The sequence below is a fragment of the Amblyomma maculatum genome, chromosome 9 (assembly GCF_055883805.1).
Source record: "Amblyomma maculatum isolate TAMU_Amacu chromosome 9, ASM5588380v1, whole genome shotgun sequence".
Taxonomy (NCBI): Eukaryota; Metazoa; Arthropoda; class Arachnida; order Ixodida; family Ixodidae; genus Amblyomma; species Amblyomma maculatum.
Window position 1 is genome coordinate 65,187,182 of NC_139352.1, and position 21,871 is coordinate 65,209,052.

Genomic DNA, 21,871 nt, shown 5'->3' on the forward strand with positions numbered 1-21,871 from the left:
CATGGCTGCTTGCACGCTACGGACTTGACCACGTTTCGACGATCCTTAATCTGCAGCATCGAGCGAATCGTCGTGAAATGTGCTGCGTTTCGCGTGCATAATTGTTGCAGAAGTGTGTACGCCTGTGAAGTGCCGTCGATAGATGATGTTTCGGGCAAACGGGCATTAATCGTGCCGGCTAGTTTTCAGTGTTCGTGCTCTTTGCTTTGCTCAAGCGTATTGGTTGGTTCATCGTGTCAAGTTTGAGAAGTTCGAAGGAAAAATGCGTGAAAATGTTTTTCTGCGTGACCAACTGAACCCACTTGTTGATTCGGCACTGGTCGTGCGAAGGCGAACAGCTTTCTGGACGGCTTACGCAATCGTCTGTAAAGGTAAGCATACTCGATCACATTCCGAGGCGGGCAGTGCGGGAACAGTAACAATGGCCTACCGCATTGCTACACTGTTTGTCGTTTGCTTGGGAACGTGACAGAACGGGCTGGAACGGAACGCGCTTGTTTTCAGCTGGCTGCAAAAATAACGCTCATGAAGTTGGATGTCGCGGTGATTATTTTCGCAGATTTGCTGCTAGAAAATAGAACTCCTTCCTTAAAAATATATATATATATATATATATATATATATATATATATATATATATATATATATATATATATATATATATATATATATATATATATATATATATATATATATATATATATATATATATATACGTGCTGGGCTTTCTTGCCTTACGTGCAGGATGTTCACGAATGGAAGTTTGGTGATGAGCGCTGATTTGTCAAAGTCTCGGCCTCGTTCTACTCGTTTCTATTAGTGCTAATTCTCGTTATGGGGCAAAGTAGAGGAAACGCACTATGTTGGTACATAAAATTTTTAGCTGACTTTCGAGATAACGCTAGCACTTTGCGGACGTAGGGACTCAAACCACTTTCCCATCCGTCATCGCGGCTTTTCCGCTCCGCTGATCATCCCTAGGTAGCAGGTTAAATAGAGGTGAAATAAAGAAGCCTTGTGAGTGCGTGTAGCGGATTTACTGAGGTCTAAAAATATTATTTAGCCCTCCTGTATGGTCATATCCCATTTGCCTCTGCTGGGCGTTCAGCCGCATAATTTACAAAGCACCATTTTGAGTGGCTACTATGCCCAACCGATGTTATTTTTCCCCAACAGGATTTACATTTTTAATCGCAATATGAGCTGATTTTATCGTAAGGGTCTTGTATCCGCTTGCCTGGAGAGTAAAGTCTTGCTTTTGGGTTGTGATGCTTTTCTTATGGTTTTTACACTTGCTTCCTACAATCCTTTATATTTTGTGTTGTCAGTAGTGGTCATTACAATGAATGGATATTTGCAGGTGATGCTTCTGCATTCAAGTAGAAGCTGACAGCTTGGATTCTAGGCCAAAAAGTGTGCAGTAAGTTGCTGTGACACAGTGTTGCTATGTTTTTTGTTCTGACCAAATGTTCACTTTCTTCGCTCTTTCCTTAAATCTACGTTTTGGAGCAGTTCTATTTGCCTGTTACAATAGCCATTATGTAGGCCAGCTAGTTTCTTTGTTTCCAGTTTCTGCGTTTGGTTTTGAATCAGCATTTTCTTTTTGTTTTGTTTTCATACTGTGCTTGCTTTGGGCACAGGCCAATCGATCACAGTAATGGCTTCAAATTGGCCTCTTCCTGGAGCTGTTTTTGCACTACACAAGCTATGGATTTCGTAGTCAGTAAAACATTGCTTTATGAGTCTTGCGAGCAAAATGAGATTAAAATTGACAAAGCGCTCTAGAAGCAGAAAAAAAAAAGATTGCATATTCTCTACATTTTTTATTTTTGTTCAGTCCCTGAATTTTGAAAACTTAACCTCCTCGGTTTTATGGCTTGTATTCTTTTTTCCTCCTTTCGTGTGATAGTATGTCTTGCAATAACGAACGATTTTTTCCAAAAATAGGTACACACAGGATTCCTAAAGGAAATATACTAAGCCCCATGTATAAGTGGCCCTTGCTAAATTTCCTTTGGATCACATTCATACCGTCCGATATTCACATCTCCATTTTTTTTTTGGTGCCAAAAGTAAGGTTTCACATTTGAATTTTATGCTGTCATTATTGTTTTTTGAACCTAATGGATGACATCTCATCAATTGGTTTCCTTCCACAGTTTCTGCTAAGATATTTAAAAACAACTTTCTTAAACACCATTTATTCAATAGGCTTTTTTTTTTTCTGTGGGCCAGTATACAAAGATCTGCATGTTTTAGAACTCTGGAAATGCCTGTGTTGTACTGGCACTCATGTAGCTGCAAAATGCCTGCTAAAAGTTAGCAGAATTTCTGGCCAATACTATTTTTGATTTTTTTTTTCTGAGAATCAAAAAGCTATCTATTGTAATATTTTAGTAAAGGGAGCAATATGGTGCAGAATGGTGCATCAACATTTGCATAATGTGCTCCAGTTTCTATGGTGCAGAATGGTGCATCAACATTTGCATAATGTGCTCCAGTTTCTTTCCGCACTCTTGTGGAGTATATTTCTGTCAGTGGTTATACAACTGAATAAGTAACTTATTTTTACATTTTTCAATATACCTTTTTGCCAATTCTGATTGCACTTTAGGGCATGCCAATGCCATTATTACTGCTGATCAGTCGTTTTTAATACAGGCTTGTCTACTTTACCTGCAGCTACTTTGGAACCCTCTTCTATGTCACCACTCATCACTGACAAGGACATGGTGGCTCAAGCTGCAGTGCATTCTGTGGATCCAGCTTCAGAACATTTCTTGCCTGTCGACTGCCCTGCTGCACGCCCTCTGAGCTCTGGTATAATTATTCAAGCCATCACCCGCCTGCAACTAGAGAGAATGGAGTCATGCAGTCACGTTTTCAACTCAGGTTAGTTACGAGACTGGTAAACAATTCCTTATTTTTATATATCACCTCCTTTGACATTTGTTGCTGATTAGCATAATTCATACACCTACATGGCCTATCAGGAGACCTGGAACTAAACCCTAGACCACAGATAGTAGCCTGCCTGCATTCCGTAAAAATTATCTGAAAAGCTTTATTGAAGTTGGAAGTTATAGAATACAAAATCCTCGCTTAACTCACTCTTATTTCCTGCTCTATGAAACATTGAAGGTACATTTGGGTATTGGCCATTTTGTGCTGGCGCACTAAAAAAGGCTGGGCAAATTGAATACCTGTTTCATTCTGCACACTGATGAGAAGCATAGGAAATGTGCACATATGATGAGGATAAGGGTGTGTTCAGATAAGAACGGTAATCAAGGTCCCATGGCCATTTTTTGTCTTCAATGAAATCTTTATATGTGGCGGGAAAATGTCTCGACACAAAAAAAATGAACCTTAATTTTGCATGATATGGTGAAGTTTTCTCTGGAAAAAAAAATCGTAAATCACTACAGGTGGAAAATGCCATTTTTGCCCTTTCAGAAAGTTGCAACTTTGGAGACCTGCTGCTAACATACAGAAATTTTGTCATCTATTCCTTTTTACCCACTGAATCTATGCAACCTTTACCTGTATGAGAATGATTAAAAATCTGCTTTTCTGTTGCACTTGAGTTAGTAAAAGATCGCAAACATTACTCCAGAAATAGCGCGCTACAAAAAAGTAAATTTTCAAACTTATATATGGGCATGATGTATTATGTCGTTAGCATTAAAATCTTTTTCTGTTTATTATTCAGATTCTTTGCTTACTTCCTTAATTTCATGCAAAATTGGGAGCTCATCAAATAAAATATGATATAGAAAAAAAGTTAAACCAAGATAAACCGTTCTGGCGTTCTGCCATGAAATTTTAAGCAATAGCGATTTTAATCCATTTCTAGCAATCAACGCTGCCAACAAGCAGAAAGTGACTTTATAAGCGTTGAGAAGGCTTTGGATATTGCATATGTTAGAATGAAACTAAATTCAGCAAATAATAAATTGAACTTTTGACTCCTACTTCTTAAGAGGAAGCCATAAGCATTTCTACAGAGACAACATGCGTTCAGTTTTATATTTATTTTTATACCTTTAGCTTACATAGCAGAACACATTTTAGTACCAGATGTTCATAAAGTACTAAGGATTGTTTTAATGGGAGTTCAATGAAAAGAAGAGGCTGTAGTTTTTTAAATTCAAGTCACAGTTGTCTGTTGTTTTTTATTTTTGTAGTTTCAAATTTTTGCCATTGCAAGATAATATGGAGGAAGAACAAGCAAGTCTAGAACTTCCAATTTTTTTAGAAATAGAGAAGTAGGCCAGGATAATGTGCAGAAAGAGTTTTAGTGGCAGCACTTTATTTAGTTGTGCCAGAATGTAGGGTTGAATATTAACAAGCTTCAAAACCAGTGCTCCATTTTGAACTTTTTTTATAATGTTAAACAATATAATGCAGCCCTTCTTCAAGCTGTAATATTCATTAGGTACTGAGGATTCTTCAGAAAGATTTTCATAAATATAGATGATATTTAAAAGAAGTTGAAATCAAATTTTTGCATTTTTGCGGTTTTCAAATCTTGGGCAGATTTGATCCATTGGCGAGAACACGCAGGGCAGTCTAGAGCTCCCTGTTTTGCCTGGAAATAAGGAAATGATCAGATTTATAAACGAAAACAGGCTTCATAAAAATATGATCATCATGCCCCTATTTAAGGTTGAAAATGGACTTTTTGTAGCGTGGTGCCTCTGGAGCAAAGTTCCGGATTTTTTACTTCATCAACTACAACAACAAAACATGTTTTTAATAACTCCCATAAAAGTAACATTTGCATAGATTTAGTGGATAAAAATAATAGCTGGCAAGCTATTATTTTTATCCAGCTATTATTTTTATCCAAAGGGTGCAACATTATTGGTTGCACGCTTTGGGTAAGAAAGGGTGAGCGTCTGGGGACAAGCCAATTTTCACCCTTAAGGGTGTGAAATTGTTTAGTGTGTGTGGGCCAAACATTTCTCCTCGGACAGTTCCATTTGTAATGCTTCGACGCTCAGGTAAACTTACTAATCGTATCGAGCCAACCAACCACACGACTGATAGAATGTCTGACAACAGTCGATTGATTGATTGATTAAAACTTTAATTTCCATCGATTTAGGAGGCCCCCTACCCCCTGCTCTTAGCACGCAGGCCTGAAGAACGGGGGCTGGAACCTCCGCGACTAAGGACTAAGGCGTCGAGCTATGGCTATGACGTCACAGTCAAGTCTAGGTCACGTGAGGCATGAATAAAACAGCGATAAAATCGCTCCAGTGTTGTTTTGATTCAGCAGAAAACTAAAGCCGTCTTTCTTGGAGGACAAAAATTACAAAAGATGAAGCGTCTGCAATTATATTGCTGTTTTTTTCAGGCGGAGCGTCACGTAGATTTGATTGTGATATCACAGCCATCTCTCAGCTGCTGAAACCAAAACAAGCAAGAAACGCAAAAAAAAAAATACTAAGTGGCCGTAGGCAAAAGCCGATTGGTAATCCATATATAGGAATGTCTTGCGCACGTTAACAAAAAGAAAAATGCCAACAACATTTAGTGTCTATTGTCCTTTAAAAGTGCTTTATTCGATGTGGTGTGAGGAAATCAAATGCAGCCTTTTTAAAACAACTATGCAGTACGTAATTCGAAGAGGTGCCGTACTAAGGTGCAAAGGCTGCAAACCCTTCACGTATACGCAGTCAATGTGTTGATGAAATGTAGGCATTCTCGGCGGCAAACGTGTGTTACCGAGAATATCGCAGAATGTCCATACTCAGTTGAATCTCTGCAATATAAAACCATGTTTGGAAGTGGGGGCTCGGTGCTCCCATTCGCTTGACAGCTTCCACAAAAAACGCGCAAACACGTAATTATGCAGAATTTTGAGTCAGCTGACTTAGTTTTCAGAGTACCTTCACCCATTATGTCGCCTCACCCTCCAAGATTTCGTTCATTCATTGTTCATTGTCATCCAACTCTAACAACCAAAAAATCCCAAATTTTCTTGCATGAACCCAACATCCCTCCAATATGACTGTACTTCTATTCTCCCAAGCAAATTTCCCACACTGCCATCAATTTTATAATCATTACAATTTTTCATGCACTCTCTAAACCAGTACTGATTGTATTTTGCTGATGCAAAGGTCATGTGAGTGATATGTGCATGCTAACTGCAATACATTTGAAAAAAAAAAAAGAAATCGAACTAATCAACTTTCCTAACAGATTATATATCGTATACAAACATTCAATATTTTCTGTGGTCAACGACGCTTTATGACGTGACACCATTCGAATATATACTGTACTTGCAGCACTCATTTGTTGCCGCTCCCTTTCAGCGCCGTCGTTTGCACCCTTTTGTTAATTGCCCCATCCTGCACCCTTAATATAGGGTGCATCGGCCAAAATAAGGTGCAATTTGTAGCGCACCCTTTTTCTCACCCTTAAAGGTGAGATAATGCCAAAAAGGGTGTTTCAAGGGTGCGCTATGGTGTGCAAATACGCGGCGCACCCTTTTTTCCACCCTTAAGGGTCAGAAATTGTTTAGCGTGCAGCTTACGTTCCTTGACGCAGTTTTATCCGGCAAGTTACTGGGGCTGGCTCCGGACGGGGGTGGTTCTCTTGCATTGGCGGTCCTCGCGGCACGGGTGCGTGCTCAAAGGGGCGGGTAACAACTCCCTGAAAGCTCAGAAAAAATCCCGTTGGGCGCCAAATGTGGGCCTCAGCCCTCACTCAGGGGGGTTCGTGAGCCGCCACCCATGCGACAAACGACCGGCAACAACGTGAACAAAAGAAACCGCTTTAATTTGAGCAGTCAAAAATAAACTCTATGATGAAAGGCATGGTGAAACGCATGGTGAAAGAAAACAATCTTGCGAGTTGCTGCACAGCACCGTACAAGGAAGCGAGCATGGATAACACGCCACACAACCAGGTGGGAACACAAGAGCCAAGCCGCATGTGGCGAGGCCGGAAAGCGCCTGCGCTGCCGGACAAAAACACGACGCTTCGAAAGCGCATACACTCACGTAGAGCTCCCGGCGAACGCCGCTGCCCGGGCCGTCCAGCGGGAAAAAAGCCCCCTGCGGCTGTTTGCTCGTCGCTTATCTAGACGCTCGGCGAGTCACGTGCAACGTTACGCGTCAGAGTCCAGGCTGCCTGACATGCGCAGTAGCGTCGGCGCCGGCCGAGTGCGGCCGGCTGCGTTGTTGCATTGATATGCTCCAAAACAGAGGGGCCGAGGGCCCCACAACTTATATTCCTGATATTCGAAGCCCAAGAAAAACTAGACTGCACAAAGAAAACGCGTAAATTGAGGATCTCGCTGCAGAACTTATATTCCCGATATTCGGCTTAGTGTTCATGCAATGAGCAGAAGCAGTGTTAATACTATGATTAGCGCGAGACCTTGCAAAATTAATACGTAGGCATCCTGAGACAAGAGTGATCAAGGTCGGCCGTCGTGATGTGCTTAACGATGTTCTGATCACGTAACATGATTTGCAACACAACAACACTGGTGATTATCATTGGAAGGAGCTTTTAGTCAGCAGGATAGTGATCAGCGGAAGCTTCTGGTCAGCAGGAGTATGATTAGCGCGGTCGTGAGGGGGAGGAGTGACTAGATCCACATAGGTATAGAACAGCTGCGTTCCATGAGGCTAGTTTCGAGTTCGCCGGAAAACCAAAAGGTTCTGGTGAGCAATTCATAGTCCACATACCGCGACAGCCCGCTCTCACGGTAAGAAAATCAATACATTTTTCTTCAGCTGTCAAATGAGACGTTAGTGGTGCAGGAGAAGGATTCCTGACGCGTACTGCAGAACGGGACGGTACCACTGCATCGGCACACACGCATAACTTCTTCACAATTTGTTGACTCTTACAAAGGTTTGCGAGGATGAGAATTCTTAACAATTAGCCTTCTTGTCCAGCAATCAATTGTATTGCACCGCACGTACTCAAGAAGTCAATTCCCAAGATTCCGTCGCCTATAGATCGAGGCTGCAAAGCGAATTCCTTGCCCTTGGAACAAGTTTTACAGCAACTCAAGCACAGCTAGGATGCAACATCTCATAACATAAAAGTCAGCAATTCTGTCGGAAATGAACGTTACTTTGTGCAATAAAAGATTCCTAAACGCTAAACTCATGATAGAAACGGTATCGTCTGTGTCTACTAAAGCCATTGCGGACAAGCCGTCGATAAGCACATTAACTTTGTACTTGAACATATAAACAAATGGAGGAATAACAGGCAGCAGCGCACATTGTCCAGTCATCTCACCTCCATCGACCGCGCCAGCTGTTTCCGCACTCACGCACGCACACACACAAATGTGTATATATGTATATATATATATATATATATATATATATATATATATATATATATATTAATATATATATATATATATATTGTAAGATGGGGGTTTATTGAGCAGATCAGCAGGACTGGGCAGATCAGCGGCGAGCACAGCGACAGCGAACACCGTCAGGTCCAACACGCGCAGCCATCACGATGTCACTGCTTAGAATATTCCTCGTGTACGTCTTCCTCTTCACAATTACCCGCGGGACGAAGAGGAGACATCCTGGCGACTTACGGCGTGAGCAAGGCGGCAGGGTCGTAATAGGGTTTAAGGCGCTGGACGTGAACAATCTCGCGTCCGCGCCGACGTAGATCATGAGACGACGTAAGAGGTTCCACCACATAATTAACCGGAGAGATGAGCTCCAGAACCCGGTATGGGCCATGGTATTTAGCAAGAAATTTTGAAGACATTCCAGGAGCATTGGAAGGTATCCACAGCCGCACAAGAGCGCCAGACGAGAAGTCTGGTGTCGAGTGCCAAGTTGTCATGGTGGGATTTTTGGCTGTACTTGGTGTTAGCAGTGAATGCGCAGGCAATTTGTCGACAGTCTTCGGCATGCTGGGCTGCTTGAGACGCAGGAGTACACTCTGATATGTCTGGCTGATACGGGAGTATGGTGTCGATTGTAGCAGAGGGGTGACGGCCGTAGAGGAGAAAAAAGGAGAGAAGCCAGTAGTAATATGCGCTGCGATATAGTAAGCGTAAGTGACATACGGAAGGACGAGGTCCCAATTTAAGTGGTTGGAGGAGACGTACATAGAGATAATGTCGCGAAAGGGTACGATTGAAATGCTCAGTGAGGCCATTAGTCTGGGGATGATAGGCGGAGGTTGTTCTATGAATAATGTTGCATTTGGTGAGCAAGGCTTTCACAACGTCACTCAAGAAAACGCGTCCTCTGTCGCTGAGCAGCTCTAGAGGTGCGCCGTGGCGAAGAACAAATCGCTGCAAAACGAAGGAAGCTACTTCTGACGCTGTGGCAGATGGAACTGCGGCGGTTTCTGCATACCTGGTCTGATGATCAACGGCTACAATAATCCAGCGGTTGCCGGCTGCAGTGTAGGGAAGCGGCCCGTACAAATCAATGCCGACGCGGTCGAAAGGGCGTGGTGGGTTGGGTAACGGCAGCAACTCTCCAGCGGAACGTTGAGGAGATGGCTTGCGACGTTGACAGGTGAGGCATGAGCGAACGTACTTGAGTACGAAGGCGTACATGCCCTATACCCTAGAGTCACATATTTTTGAACGTTGATGCCAGGGAGTAACTAGCAACCACTTACGGCCATCTGCGCAGTAGCTGCGGCGGTAGAGGAGGTTATCGCGAATGGCGAAGTGGGAAGCATGGCGGCGGAGAGCACGCGAAGGAGAAGCATCTGCAGGATTGGAGATAAAATCTAGGAGAGAATGTATCCAAGGATCTTGTCGCTGCGCTGACGGCATGTCATTAATGTGAAGCGATGGTGGGGAAATGTCGGAAGAGGAAAGGCTTGCGACCTCAGCTGTAAGGGGGCAGCGGGAAAGTGCTTCGGCGTCGTAATGCTTGCGGCCGGAGCGGTAAACACCGCGGACATCATATTCCTGAAGGCGAAGGGCCCATCTTGCCAGTCTGCCGGACGGGTCTTTCAGTGAGGAAAGCCAGAAAAGCGCATGGTGGTCCGTCACTACTTCAAAAGGTCGCCCATAGAGGTAAGGGCTGAATTAAGTAAGAGCCCAAATAATCGCTAAGCACTCTTCTTCAGTGACAGAGTAGCGTGAGACCCTTGCTAAATTTCCCGGTCCCGTTATTCAAAAGAAACTACGCCTATAGTGTATATGCAGTGCTCTGCGCGTTTATCTGAACCATTTGAAATATTCTCGTGAATGAACTCGAGGTCCGTTTGCTGTGCAACCGCGCACAATGTTTGCGCGTCCTTGGCCTTTTCGTTGCTTAGTAAGTTTGACAATCGAAGCCGTCTACGACGAGATTGAGGAAGCAAAAGAACCCATTTTCCGCCGAAGGGTAGTGGTGCTGCCATTTTGAACCATTCCGAAACGTCCACGCCTGCCCCAGCGCATGTGCTCCGGTGCTTTCCTCTATAGCGAGGCCAAGGTACTTTCAGAAAGCAAGTGCAATACCATATTCAACTTTCACACGTACGAAACTTCCGCTGCACGCAGCTCCTGCCTACATTCCAGACTCTTTAAAGTTATGTTGCACTGTGCGAGAAGCTGAGCTTTATGCTCTGGCTTGAGATTCTTCGCTGCGTAGTTGTGGCACATACCCACAGTGGGGGATCGGTCAAGAATTGTGTAGCAAAGAAAATTTTAGTAGGGTCCCGCAACTTCTTTCTCCTCCTCACTGGTAGTCTCCCAGCGAGTTAAAGGGTGATTGTTGCTGAGCCTGGTCTCTGAACGCAACCTAAAGGTAACATACACTCGCTGATGGCAGGAAAGGACGGTGAAGGTAATTGTATAGTGTAACCGTTGCCGTGCCGTTACCTCCTGGCTATTTTCACAGCTGGTTTAGCAGCTATTAGGAATCAAAAACATCATATAACGCAACCTAAAGGGGAACAGACCCCAGGAAGGATGCAATTTATTTTAGTGTTGTGAAGATAAAACAAAATAAATAAAATATGACTCAGAGGGTTCGAACACATGTTTTGAATACTGAGATAAGTAAATATTTGCAATAATTGCTGTCATGTGATGTGAGGCTGCTCAGAGGACCCTTGAGGGAACGGAATCGCGCCTATTCGCTATGCCAAGCAGCGGCTGAACTCATGCATTTTAATGTAACCATTGCCTTCAAGATATGCTTTTGAACTTATATTGTGTTCTGGGGCATTTATGAGGAAAATATGCGTTTAAATATCGCTGACACGAGCGATGAAGTCCAACCGGATGTTGCAGCACATGTTGCATTACACATGTGCAAACCCCGGCAAAACCCAAGTGTTACACATTCATCGAATGCTTACCTCTGACGAACTTTCTGTGCCATGGAGCATGGCGGTCGTCGTCTTGACGCAGCGGACACAGCATGTTTCTCACCAAACTTGTCTCTGGATGACTTTGCAAGACAAGCAGCGCTCAAGTTTTTCCCCAAGTACTACGTGGTGCGTGCACCAGTTACAAGAAATAATTTGTGGGGCATGCCGGCCCATGTCGATAAGCTGCCATCTGCTGCCAACGCTGAGGGAATCGCGAGCCCAATCTCCACGCCAGACTTAATTGCCGCAATAGATGAAGCCAATAGAAAGACATCGCCTGGTCTGAACTCCATTACGTACGAGGTTGCGAGCACCTCGGGTGGCGCTCGCTCAGATGTTGCAAGACAGTCGGTGCGGTCAGTTTTATCAAGCCGAATTCCAGCATTTGACAAGGGCACAATGGGATCATCTTGAAGCTATAAACTGAGAGGCAATGCGGGTCATCACCTGCCTCCCTCGCATCCCACCGATCGTGGTACTCCAAGAAAACTCGCAGCTAAACACAATAGATGAACTGGTGCGGCAACGACGTGATGCACGCAGGCTTAAGGGCATCCTCTCTCACGCAACGTGCGCTCTGAGGGCTTTTGCTTCGTCACATCCACTTCTATCACCGCCACTGCCAGTGCTTCCTCCTTGGAGTTTTGTACAGTTGAGCGATAACAAGCCAACTGATTTACGACGGCTTAGAACAGAGGAAACGCCGTCGTCAGTTTGCGAGCGAATTATGGAACAAGATGCCTGCTTGCCACAAGGATCCATTATAATTTACGTCGACGCGAGCATCCAAGCCTGTCAAGTGACAACTGAAGTTCACTGCCCTGAACAGGAGATCAAAATTTCAATTACCGGAACCTCCATCTTTTTTTGTGTGTGGAACTGCTTGCAGTGCAAGAGGCGATTCGCTCTGTGACCGTCATTTCCATGCCTCCCACGGCCCGATATTGTCACACGCACTGATGCCCTGCAGGTTACAAAGCTACTTAGACGTGTTAGTGGTAGCACAGAAATCTGCCAAAACATACGCAGTCTAGCGGATGCATACCACCGCCAACTCGTATTGAATGGACTCCGCGTGGCCTTTTTAGCCTCTCAAAGCTAGGCAGATTCTACGACCTGCCCTTCACCCTCAACATCGACATCGCCGAACCTGATAAAATTGGACAAATGCTACACTATCTTTAAGAAAAAAAATGAACATCTCCAACGCCGCACACGTGCTCTGATACATCCGTGTACGGCAAGCCTCCCCCGCGGTATAACCAGTGCAGAGGAGGTGGCGCTTCGGAGGATTAGAGTTGGGGTGCCCCTAACCTCGGCAATGATCAGAAAGTGGCCTCAATTACAACACTGGTATACCGAACCTGGGTGCCCCATCTGCAAATCCAGAAATGCAGAAGCTGACATCCATCACATTCTGTGGGAATGTCCAGCACTCAAGCCAAAGCGGATCCGGCATCTGGTGGCAGCTAGCCTCTCCATTCATAATCCGCAGTCATCTGCAGCTTGGACACATCATCGGTCACTCCTGGACTTCATTGCATCAACCAACCTTTATTCATTTATTTAACCACACCGTTCATCCTTCATAGCATTTTTATGCCTTAAGGTAATAAACTTCGCCAAAAAAAAAAGTGTCAATGTGCGCTTGCAGGCGCGTCAAGAAGAAAGAAGAAGAGAGCCTTAATGGAGGCCGCTGAGTTTTTAGCTCCTGGGCTTTTGAAAAGCACCAGCGTACTTTATTCTGACTCGTGCCTTTCATCTCGAGCGCTTCTGAGCTCCCACGCACCTGTCTCTTGCAGCAGGTGGATATTAGAAGGTGGGTATTTAGTCTTGGTGTTCACATCATTGCCTCTTGTCGAGAGAAAAGGTTTTTCTGTCGGAGTACACAAAGCGGACATGAAGTATTTCAAATTTGTGCACGTTGTGCATTTCCTTTTTGTGCTGCCCTGAGTGATCGTGCCTTCCGTCCCAAAGCAACTCAGGCTATGAGAGACGCCTTAGTGGAGGACTCCGGAAATTTCGACCACCTTGTGTTCTTTAACGTGCACTGACATCGCACGGTACACATGCGCCTTGCTTTTCGCTGCCAGCGAAAAGCTGCCGCCGAGGCCGGGATTCAATCCCGCGTCCTTAGGAACAGCAGTCGAGCGCCGCAACCACTGCGCCACCCCGCGGGGTGTTTTTGAAAGAGTTATATAGATGAAATATATATCCCTGCAGATTGGATTTCGTATAGGTTGAATTCTTTTTTATGCGTATTCGACTACACTAATAATTCTTGCATTTTCATCGCGTTATTGCCGCATGACGTTAAATATCTTTAGATGGCCGAAATCAGTTTGTAGACACCCTCCGCTACGACATCTGTCACAGGCCAACGGCAGCACCGACATATTAAGCCCAGTGTGTTGCTTGTTATGCTCAGAATTCGTGCTTCTTTATTTGTTTTTTTCTGTCGTCTCGGACAAGCAATAAAGAAAACTCTTTGTCACTCAAGCGGTGTCTGCGTTTGCGTTTCGCAAGAACAAATATCCAATGACTGTTACATCCTGCAATAGTTACAAAGTACCGGTTGTTCACAGTTTCCTTCCGTTAGGTTTGGAAGTGACTGAGTCAGAAATTACTTGCATTCATAACAGTGGAATGAGATAATTTTGTGACAACATGGACAGCTGACTTTGCAGAGTGATTTTTCATTGCCGGAACCTGAGAGTTCACATTTTTCTTTTCAAAAATCTAGATTCCTGGCTATTTTTTCTAGAGCCAGCTTAAATAGCGGGCAAGCTAGGAAAAAAATGAGAAAACTTGGTTCCTAACGTTTTATAAAGTCTTCCAAAATTATTCTAAATTCCACACTTAAAATATTTTGGAAAGAGAAAATTATCTGATCTGAACATTACTGTTCTATGTAGCTATGCGACAAAAACGCATACGGTTGCGGCAATGTGACGTGATTACCTAAGTGAAAATGCTTGCATTAAAGAAAATTATTCTCTGATAAAACGATGGCGTTGAGATATATTCGGTTACAACAAGGTACTGGCGGCTTGAGATAATGCAATATTTTGAATAGTTCAGCCTTTTTGCTCGTTGTGCCTTGCTGATAATGGCTTAGATCTTGGGGCATATTAAAGTTATTTGTATTGTCATGCAACAGTAGGTTCACTTTTCACGGAAGGGCAATTTTATTGGACCCTTTAAAAGCTAAATGCCAGTTTCAATTCTTTGCTGTAAGCTCGCTGTTCGTATTAGAAACAGTTTCAACTTATTCTGGCTGAGCATATCGGCTAATTAAAGAAAAGTGAAGCCGACGAGGCTGAATTGGTAGACGGTGAAAATAACGAAAAATGGCGCTAGAACTTGCCTTATAGATCCCTCAGGGAACAGCCTCGAACGTAGTACCTCGTTACTCAGCGTAATTACGTTCATGAGTTGGGACACCTCACTCAAGGTCAAACACATTTCGTTGGCGCCTGCCCAATATAACCCGTGTGCTTGCAGTCTGAACAGGGAATCGATACATGCTGTGCCTCTTTGACCGGGCTGGATTAGTAACGCCTCAAACAGGGTATTTGATTGATTTTCGATAATTTTTGGATTCTTAACAATTGTATTTATCATGCACCTCACTTCCGCCTGTATTATGCACTTTAAATTGCACCCTCTTGCCCGTGCTTTCAGCGACAAGAGCGCCGGGACATTTCTTACCCTGACGATCGCATTCTGGGTTCTGATCGTGTTTATGCTGTTGGGAATTGTCGTCTTCGTCAGTCTCTGTGAGTCTCATTTTGCCACAGCTAAGTAGTCTATATTGTTTACATGACAGAAAGCTGGAACGTGCACCGTACAAGTGCGACTATAAGCACCTGTCTTCGAACTGTTGTAGTTGCCATAGAGACAGTGTACCGGGCTGCACTATACCACCGTGTCCACTTGACGGCGCAAGAACCAGCATTGCCATTATATCTGCTTAGAACGCCGCCTGGCTCAGATCGGGACGGCGTGCCATATAAGGAAGGTGTTTCACAGTCTTTCACAGAAACGAAGCAAAATAACAGGACAAAAAAAGGCGAGGAAAGGACGGCTGCTACTCAACATAATACCAACATTTCCGCTAGCATAATGTCGACCCAACTGGCCTCAAGCATATTCTGTCGAATTCCACAGTGTTCCTAAATATTCTAGAGCAACACTAGCATTCTCAGTTGGGCGGCGCCATCTTCGATCTTGTATTGAAGTTAGGATTGGCATTGTATGACCTCGAAGCTTTGCTTTTTTAGAGCTTCCCCTATGGGGACGGTAATAAAAAGCAGAGCAGATTTAGAAGTAAAAGGGGAAAAGGGGAGAAGGGTGAAGGCAACGACACTTTTCGGCTTATTAGTACCGCGCGTATCGCCTGCGATGCACTAAGTAAAAATGGTAATACTTTTTGCTACGTTCCTAGAAGTAGTAATGTTGTTGCTGACAGCTTTAGAAGCAGCTTATGGAACCTTACTTGCCAACCTATGGCGTAAGAGCCAGCGGCAAGAGTTGCAGACGGTATGCTAGAAGGTGATTATATGCAAGAGGTAAGCCTAACGGCAGAATAATATCAAGGTTTTGTGGTCAGATATTAGTTTAAAAATTTGGCAATGAATTTTTGTAAGGTTTTATGTAGAGGTTTCTCCACAAAATCGTCCCATTTAGCTAAATATATAAGTGCTGTGCCAATATTTTCATGAACATCTCTCAATCAGTTGCCCAATATGAATTAAGCTGCCTTTAATGATTAAATCCAAGAACTCGGTAAAGTTGGTTTTCACAGCCCTTTAAGTACCTTATTGTTCGAAGGTAGCAAAATACATTTTATTCAGCATCGTTGGCCGGCATTTCGATAATGCAAATAAAGCAATTATGTGGCCACACATTTCAGCGCCTCCTACATTTCAATGCTAGGCTCATAGCATGCTTCGCAATAGAAACAATTTTTACTGTTTAGTGGCTATGTGGCGCTTCTCAGATGGCGTGGTTTTAGTTAATGATCTCTGATGCTGCTTGCGTTCAAGCTTGATTGATTAATTTATTTTATTTCAGAGATACAGTAGATGGCATGTTTGTGACAGTGTGTGGATCACTATTGCTTAAATGTAGTTAGGAATCATGCAGAAAATTTCTTAAGCGATTTGCAGGCACGAGAAAGTATTAACATCAACATTCTATGGAAGCTTCTCAAATAAAAATAAACGTTTGAGAGATTGCTTCCCTCGATTACACCCTTGTGTAAGCCATAAAAATATACATAATACTTTTAGATCGTACAGAACGATTCAGTTGTTACATCCCCCTCCACCCCCACCAGCGTAAAGGCAGGCGCGAAGGCTTGACGATAGGGTAGAGAACGAAAGTAAGATAGGAGAGAGCTTTCGACGGTCATTTTAAGGCGAAAGCCTTTAATGGCTCATCGTTGCCGTCCGCAAAAGTGTCCCGCCTTTGTGGTGCTCTGACTGGCTGAGGTTGGGATGACGTCATAGAGGTCTCGACCTATCACAGGGCATTATCGTTTGGCAGGAGCTACCAACTCCGGCCTCTCCTTTCACATGGGAGGATGATATCAAAATCAGCCTACCAAGGCCATTGCATTCACGTTATCCCTAGGCCACGCAGACACGCTCATACGGCTTGGTTAAGCGGGGCTTTATATGTTGGCTGGTAGCCTACGCTATCTAGTCATACCGATTCAGGCGTCCGTGTGCCACCTTTCATTTGGAGCTTCCTCGAACGCGGCACCACACAGCCTATAGATAAGGCTTTCGCCTTATCTCACTTTAGTGGCCCAAAGAGCCACACAAATGTTTAGCGTTACCTCGTTTGCACTGTGAAATACAGGCGCTCGATATGCTGCAATGCTGATCATACTGATGTAACCATGTGCACATCGTCAGGAAAACCTTGAAAATATACGCATTAATTTAATATAAAAACATTTTGCAAATCACAGTATCGTTGCAGCGGTCGAGAGGAAGTACAGCCTTAAATATCACTAGAAATTTTATTTCTTTCTCCGAAATGAGAAGTCAACATGTCTAGCAAATCACAATATGTGCGTGCTTCTGATCATACTTGGAACTTTTCGTTTTTTTTTTAGCAAAGCGGCACCGGTAAGTATAGTCCATGAATGAACGCTTGTTTAAAGGGATGAGTTGATTAAGGCGCTAGAAACATTTTCTCCAAGATAATGCTTCTTTGTTCGCAGCTGCGAAGTCATCGTTCCTAGTGTTGCTGTTAGCCGAATCGTCTGAAATGTATTTTCAGAGTTAGCAGCCTGGCGGCCCTTGTATGCATTCGCGCTCAGAGTAACTCAAAACTACAGTAATGTGTTCAGGGCCTCGCGTACGAATTAATTCATGCTCTCTGCCGGTGAGACGTTATGTTTACACATTCTGGTAGAAACGGTGAGAGTTTTCAGCGGTGACTACTACGACAAATTCAATTATTTTCAGGAACAGACAATGTTAACCGAAGCCATCTAAACGGGATAGCGCTAAGGTCGTCGATACAAGCCGTTCTATGTCTTCTATACATGGACTCGACAGCACCGGGTCGAGTAAGCGTCGAGTAAGTGAGGTCACCATTACTCGACCCGATTGGTGTCTACACGAACTCGATTTCAAGCGAGTAAGTATCGCAGCGGCGCGTAGCGTCGAGATTTGTAGTTATTGTGCAAGTTTCTTACTCGTATTTGATTCCGTTGCCTTTTACTATTGAGAGCTTCGATTATTCTTTTTTTATCGTTGATGAGGGCTAAAAAGCATTCAACTTCGCTGACGCTCCCCGCCGCTCCGGTTGCTTTTTAATCCCAGAGTTCGCCATAACTCGACCCGCTGACTCGACAGCGTCTACATGCTTTTAGACAAGCGGGTCAAGCGAGTTAACCTACCCCCTGCAACCGAGATAACGCGACCCGCTCCGCGGCTAGTTTACTCGGCCCGACTGGGTATACATGAACCCGACAACTGGTTTTTAACTCGACAGGCTTACTCGAACCGACTCTGTCGAGCCCATGTATACAGGGCTCTAGACGTGCGGTCTCTTTTCACCCTCCAGGGCGGGCACCTCGATAACAATGGTATTTCTGCTGACGCCTTGCTGCCTGGTGCTTATGATCTTCCTCTTCACTGTCTTTGGAAGCGAAGTCTTCGGTGAGTGCTCTTGGCCTCCATGCATAATAATCGGTTGTTTCGCAGATGCAGTTTATGGACCTTCTCACATTTCGTTGGCACTGGAGCTGAAGTCTCTGATCAAGGCGCCTTCGATCGTTTTGGACTGGAAAAGGGAAAAGGAGGCGTGGTGAAGGAGTGTTTACAGTCAAGCATATACGCTGCATTTCCTGTCTTTTCTCTACGCTGATCTTGAGTTCCACAAGGGAAGAAATTGAAGTACTGCGTCTAGGAAGCTGATGTTCAGCTGTTGGCCTCATCAAGCCCGTCTCCACCACTCTATAGTCTGCTGTGAGTTTTGTCCAGAACTTGTCCGTGACTAATAAGGCAGGTGCAGAAGAAAATAGGGAGGGGGCGGGGGGGGGGGGGGGGCGACGGCCTCGGTGTTTTCAGCCGGTGTTCGAGCTTCTACAATTTTTTATCGTACTGGAAAGACATCGCCATCTACTCCAGCCACATCCCCATCTTCAGTGACCACTAAAACTCCCATAATCGTCTAGGCTGCTGTCTCTTCGCCAGTATTCGTGTTGTATTAGCCGCGGTAGCTGCTGACTTTTCAATGCTGCTCAGGAGAAGACCAGGAGAACTGGATGGAGACATTGCAGTGCGTAGCCCAGTACACTTCCGGGCCGAAGACGACGCACTGCAGCATTTTGTTTTTCTTTTGCTAGAAAGTGCAGCATACATCCAGTTTCAAAATCACGATAACACAATAACAATGTGCTGTTTCTTGAAAGACCAGTTCCTGCAAGCTTTCATCACGTACCCCTCTCAAGTGAATGAGCTGAGCCGCTCATACCGGCAATCGATCAACTCTCTACCGAGAGCGTCCTCGTTTACATCGTTAACATGACAAAACTATTCCGTCGGGCTGATTCTAACATGTCCGAGGAAAAACAATACCCTAATCTAAAGACGGGTATTAAGCAACAAATATTAATTGGCTTAGGGCAAAAACTACAAAATGATACCGAAATTTGTGTTCAAGCCCACAATCGCAGTAAAGATGCTCCAGATTTTTATGCAAGCAGTACTAGCGCCCGGCCATTCCGATGGCTGTTGCTGTCGTTCATGCTTGTATCCATACCTTGCTCCGGGAAAATATACGGGCCATCGTACGCGATGAGCTAGCTTCAAAAGGCCTCCTCGACAGCGCCACTGGATATCACTTTCATATTTAATTCAGGAAGAGATGCAGGAGGCACTCACACCGCTTCAACCGAAGTACTCGACCCCCTTCTAGGCATAACTTACTCAGCACCCGTACGCCATTCTGGATCCTCGTCTAAATCACAGCCAGAGGACATCACCCGGCACATCCACCAGATGTCACGGGACAAGGTGTGGACAAAATACTCACAGGGCCACAAAACAGGAGCAGGCTCGGCCAGGACAGAGGATGAATGTCATCTGGCCAGACGAATTAATTTCTTCCTCCATGGAGATATGTACTTGAGGTTAGAGCAGAGCTGCTAACACTTCATTACAGCTGTAGCACAAATATGGTTATGCCTCGATAGCGGTGTACTTGCAGAGATGCCACGCGCATATAGCGGGCGTGTTTTATTTTGGCTCTCTGCTACTTTTGCTAGCGCCCCAAGTTCCACCTTATTCCAATACAAAATATGTGTCTTTGGTCGATATTCTTGCAAACAAGGTCCCATTTATCTTGTTAAGGATATTTGTTATTCATTTAGGGGCACTATCCTACGCATTTCAGGAAAGCACGAGATGAATATTACGAGATTACGAAAATAATTAGTCACGTTCGGTCTGGTGGAAATGGGCCTTTGCAGTTTAGCCCTCCCAGCTACTGTTTAAAAAGTTAAACGCAAATTTTTAAATTTAGGAAAAAAATTGCAAGTGATGACTATGATTCTGGCCAAAAAGTATGCGCGACCAATAAAATTTTGGTTTGTGTGTGAAAGCGCAACCGTTCGAACCGGGCGCGCAATCATTATTATGAATTATATTTGCCAAAGCGAATTGTACTTTCTTTGACTGCTCTTCTTTCATATTGATTTCCACTCCTTTTTAGCATGCTTCTTTCATATCAGACATCCAGCAGGTGTTTCACTTCGGGATAGGATACTGCATTTTAAATATTCAGCGAGTGTTACGATTTATCCATGTCTGCTCACCCACTTCTTCCGTGGAAGAGGAAATATCAGATTTACGGCTGTCCATTTAGTCGCTGGTCAGCCATAATAGGTGTTTCTTCGGTGTGCGAATCGTGGTAGGTGTCAGGTGGGAGAGAGTACATAACCACGACTCTTTTCTGATGGTGATTAGCCTCCTACTGGTGAGGCTATGAAAATAACAGAAATAACCTTTATACCCAAGTAGGTTATCCTAAGCGTTGACAGGCACTTTGATTTAAGTAAATCAAAATCAATCAAGTAAACACTTTTATCGAGCATATAGCACACACAGAAGTTATTCCCTCGAGCTGATCCCATCATGTCTAAGGAGACAAAACACCCTCATCTATTTAAGCACAACATTATTATCAAGCGTTTTTCTACTGACAAAGCCTTTAATGAGCGTAGCACTTTAATAAAGTAACTACAAGCAATATCTTGCATTCACTAGCGCGCTGGCTGAAGGTTGATTGATGCCATAATTTGGTTTGTCGGCTGTTTTCTTTATTTTGCTGGCGAACGCTCGGGTTTGCAAGCAAACGTGCGCCAGTGGCGCATAAATGCATTCTAATCTCTTTCATCATCTTGAACCTGAGAGAGCCTTTATGCTCTGTTGCTGTTTTGCACTGTGCAGGCCTCCATCCGGGGACTCCCGCCCGTGGCTACATCTTTGTAACGACCAAGAAATGTGAGAGTGAGAGGCTGGCTCCGAAACCAAGTAGTTAATCTGTGAAAACCGTCAGGTGTTGAAGGAGGGACAGGTATGATGCTTAGAAAAATTTGGAATGGTAGTCTCTAGCATAGCAGCAAAAGTAACAATGTGTAGGAGGGCATAAACATAAAGGAGATGACAAACGGTAGAAAAACAGTAACCTTTAATCCGACGTTTCGGACGGGTTCCTGCCCTTGTCAAGGAATGTGACATTCCTTGACAAGGGCAGGACCCCGTCCGAAACGTCGGATTAAAGGTTACTGTTTGTCTACCGTGTATCATATATATAATATATTTATTTATTTTTTTATTTACATATACCTTACAGGCCTCCAGAGAGGCATTGTGTAAGGGGGGACAAATACAATATATATATATATATATGTGTGTGTGTGTGTGTGTGTGTGTGTGTGTGTGTTTGTGTTTGTGTTTGTGTGTGTGTGTGTGTGTGTGTGTGTGTGTGTGTGTGTGTGTGTGTGTGT

At 44.1% G+C, this 21,871-nt stretch overlaps 1 pseudogene across 1 annotated transcript in view; it reads left to right on the forward strand.

Moving 5' to 3' along the window:
* Positions 1 to 21,871, forward strand: part of LOC146179254 (calcium-activated chloride channel regulator 3A-1-like) — a 108,784-nt pseudogene continuing 86,913 nt past the window's right edge. Inside the window, exons 1-4 of the transcript XR_014700715.1 lie at positions 1 to 371; positions 1,361 to 1,420; positions 2,683 to 2,892; positions 21,312 to 21,365. The product of XR_014700715.1 is annotated as a calcium-activated chloride channel regulator 3A-1-like (transcript). The remainder of the gene's footprint in view (positions 372 to 1,360; positions 1,421 to 2,682; positions 2,893 to 21,311; positions 21,366 to 21,871) is intronic.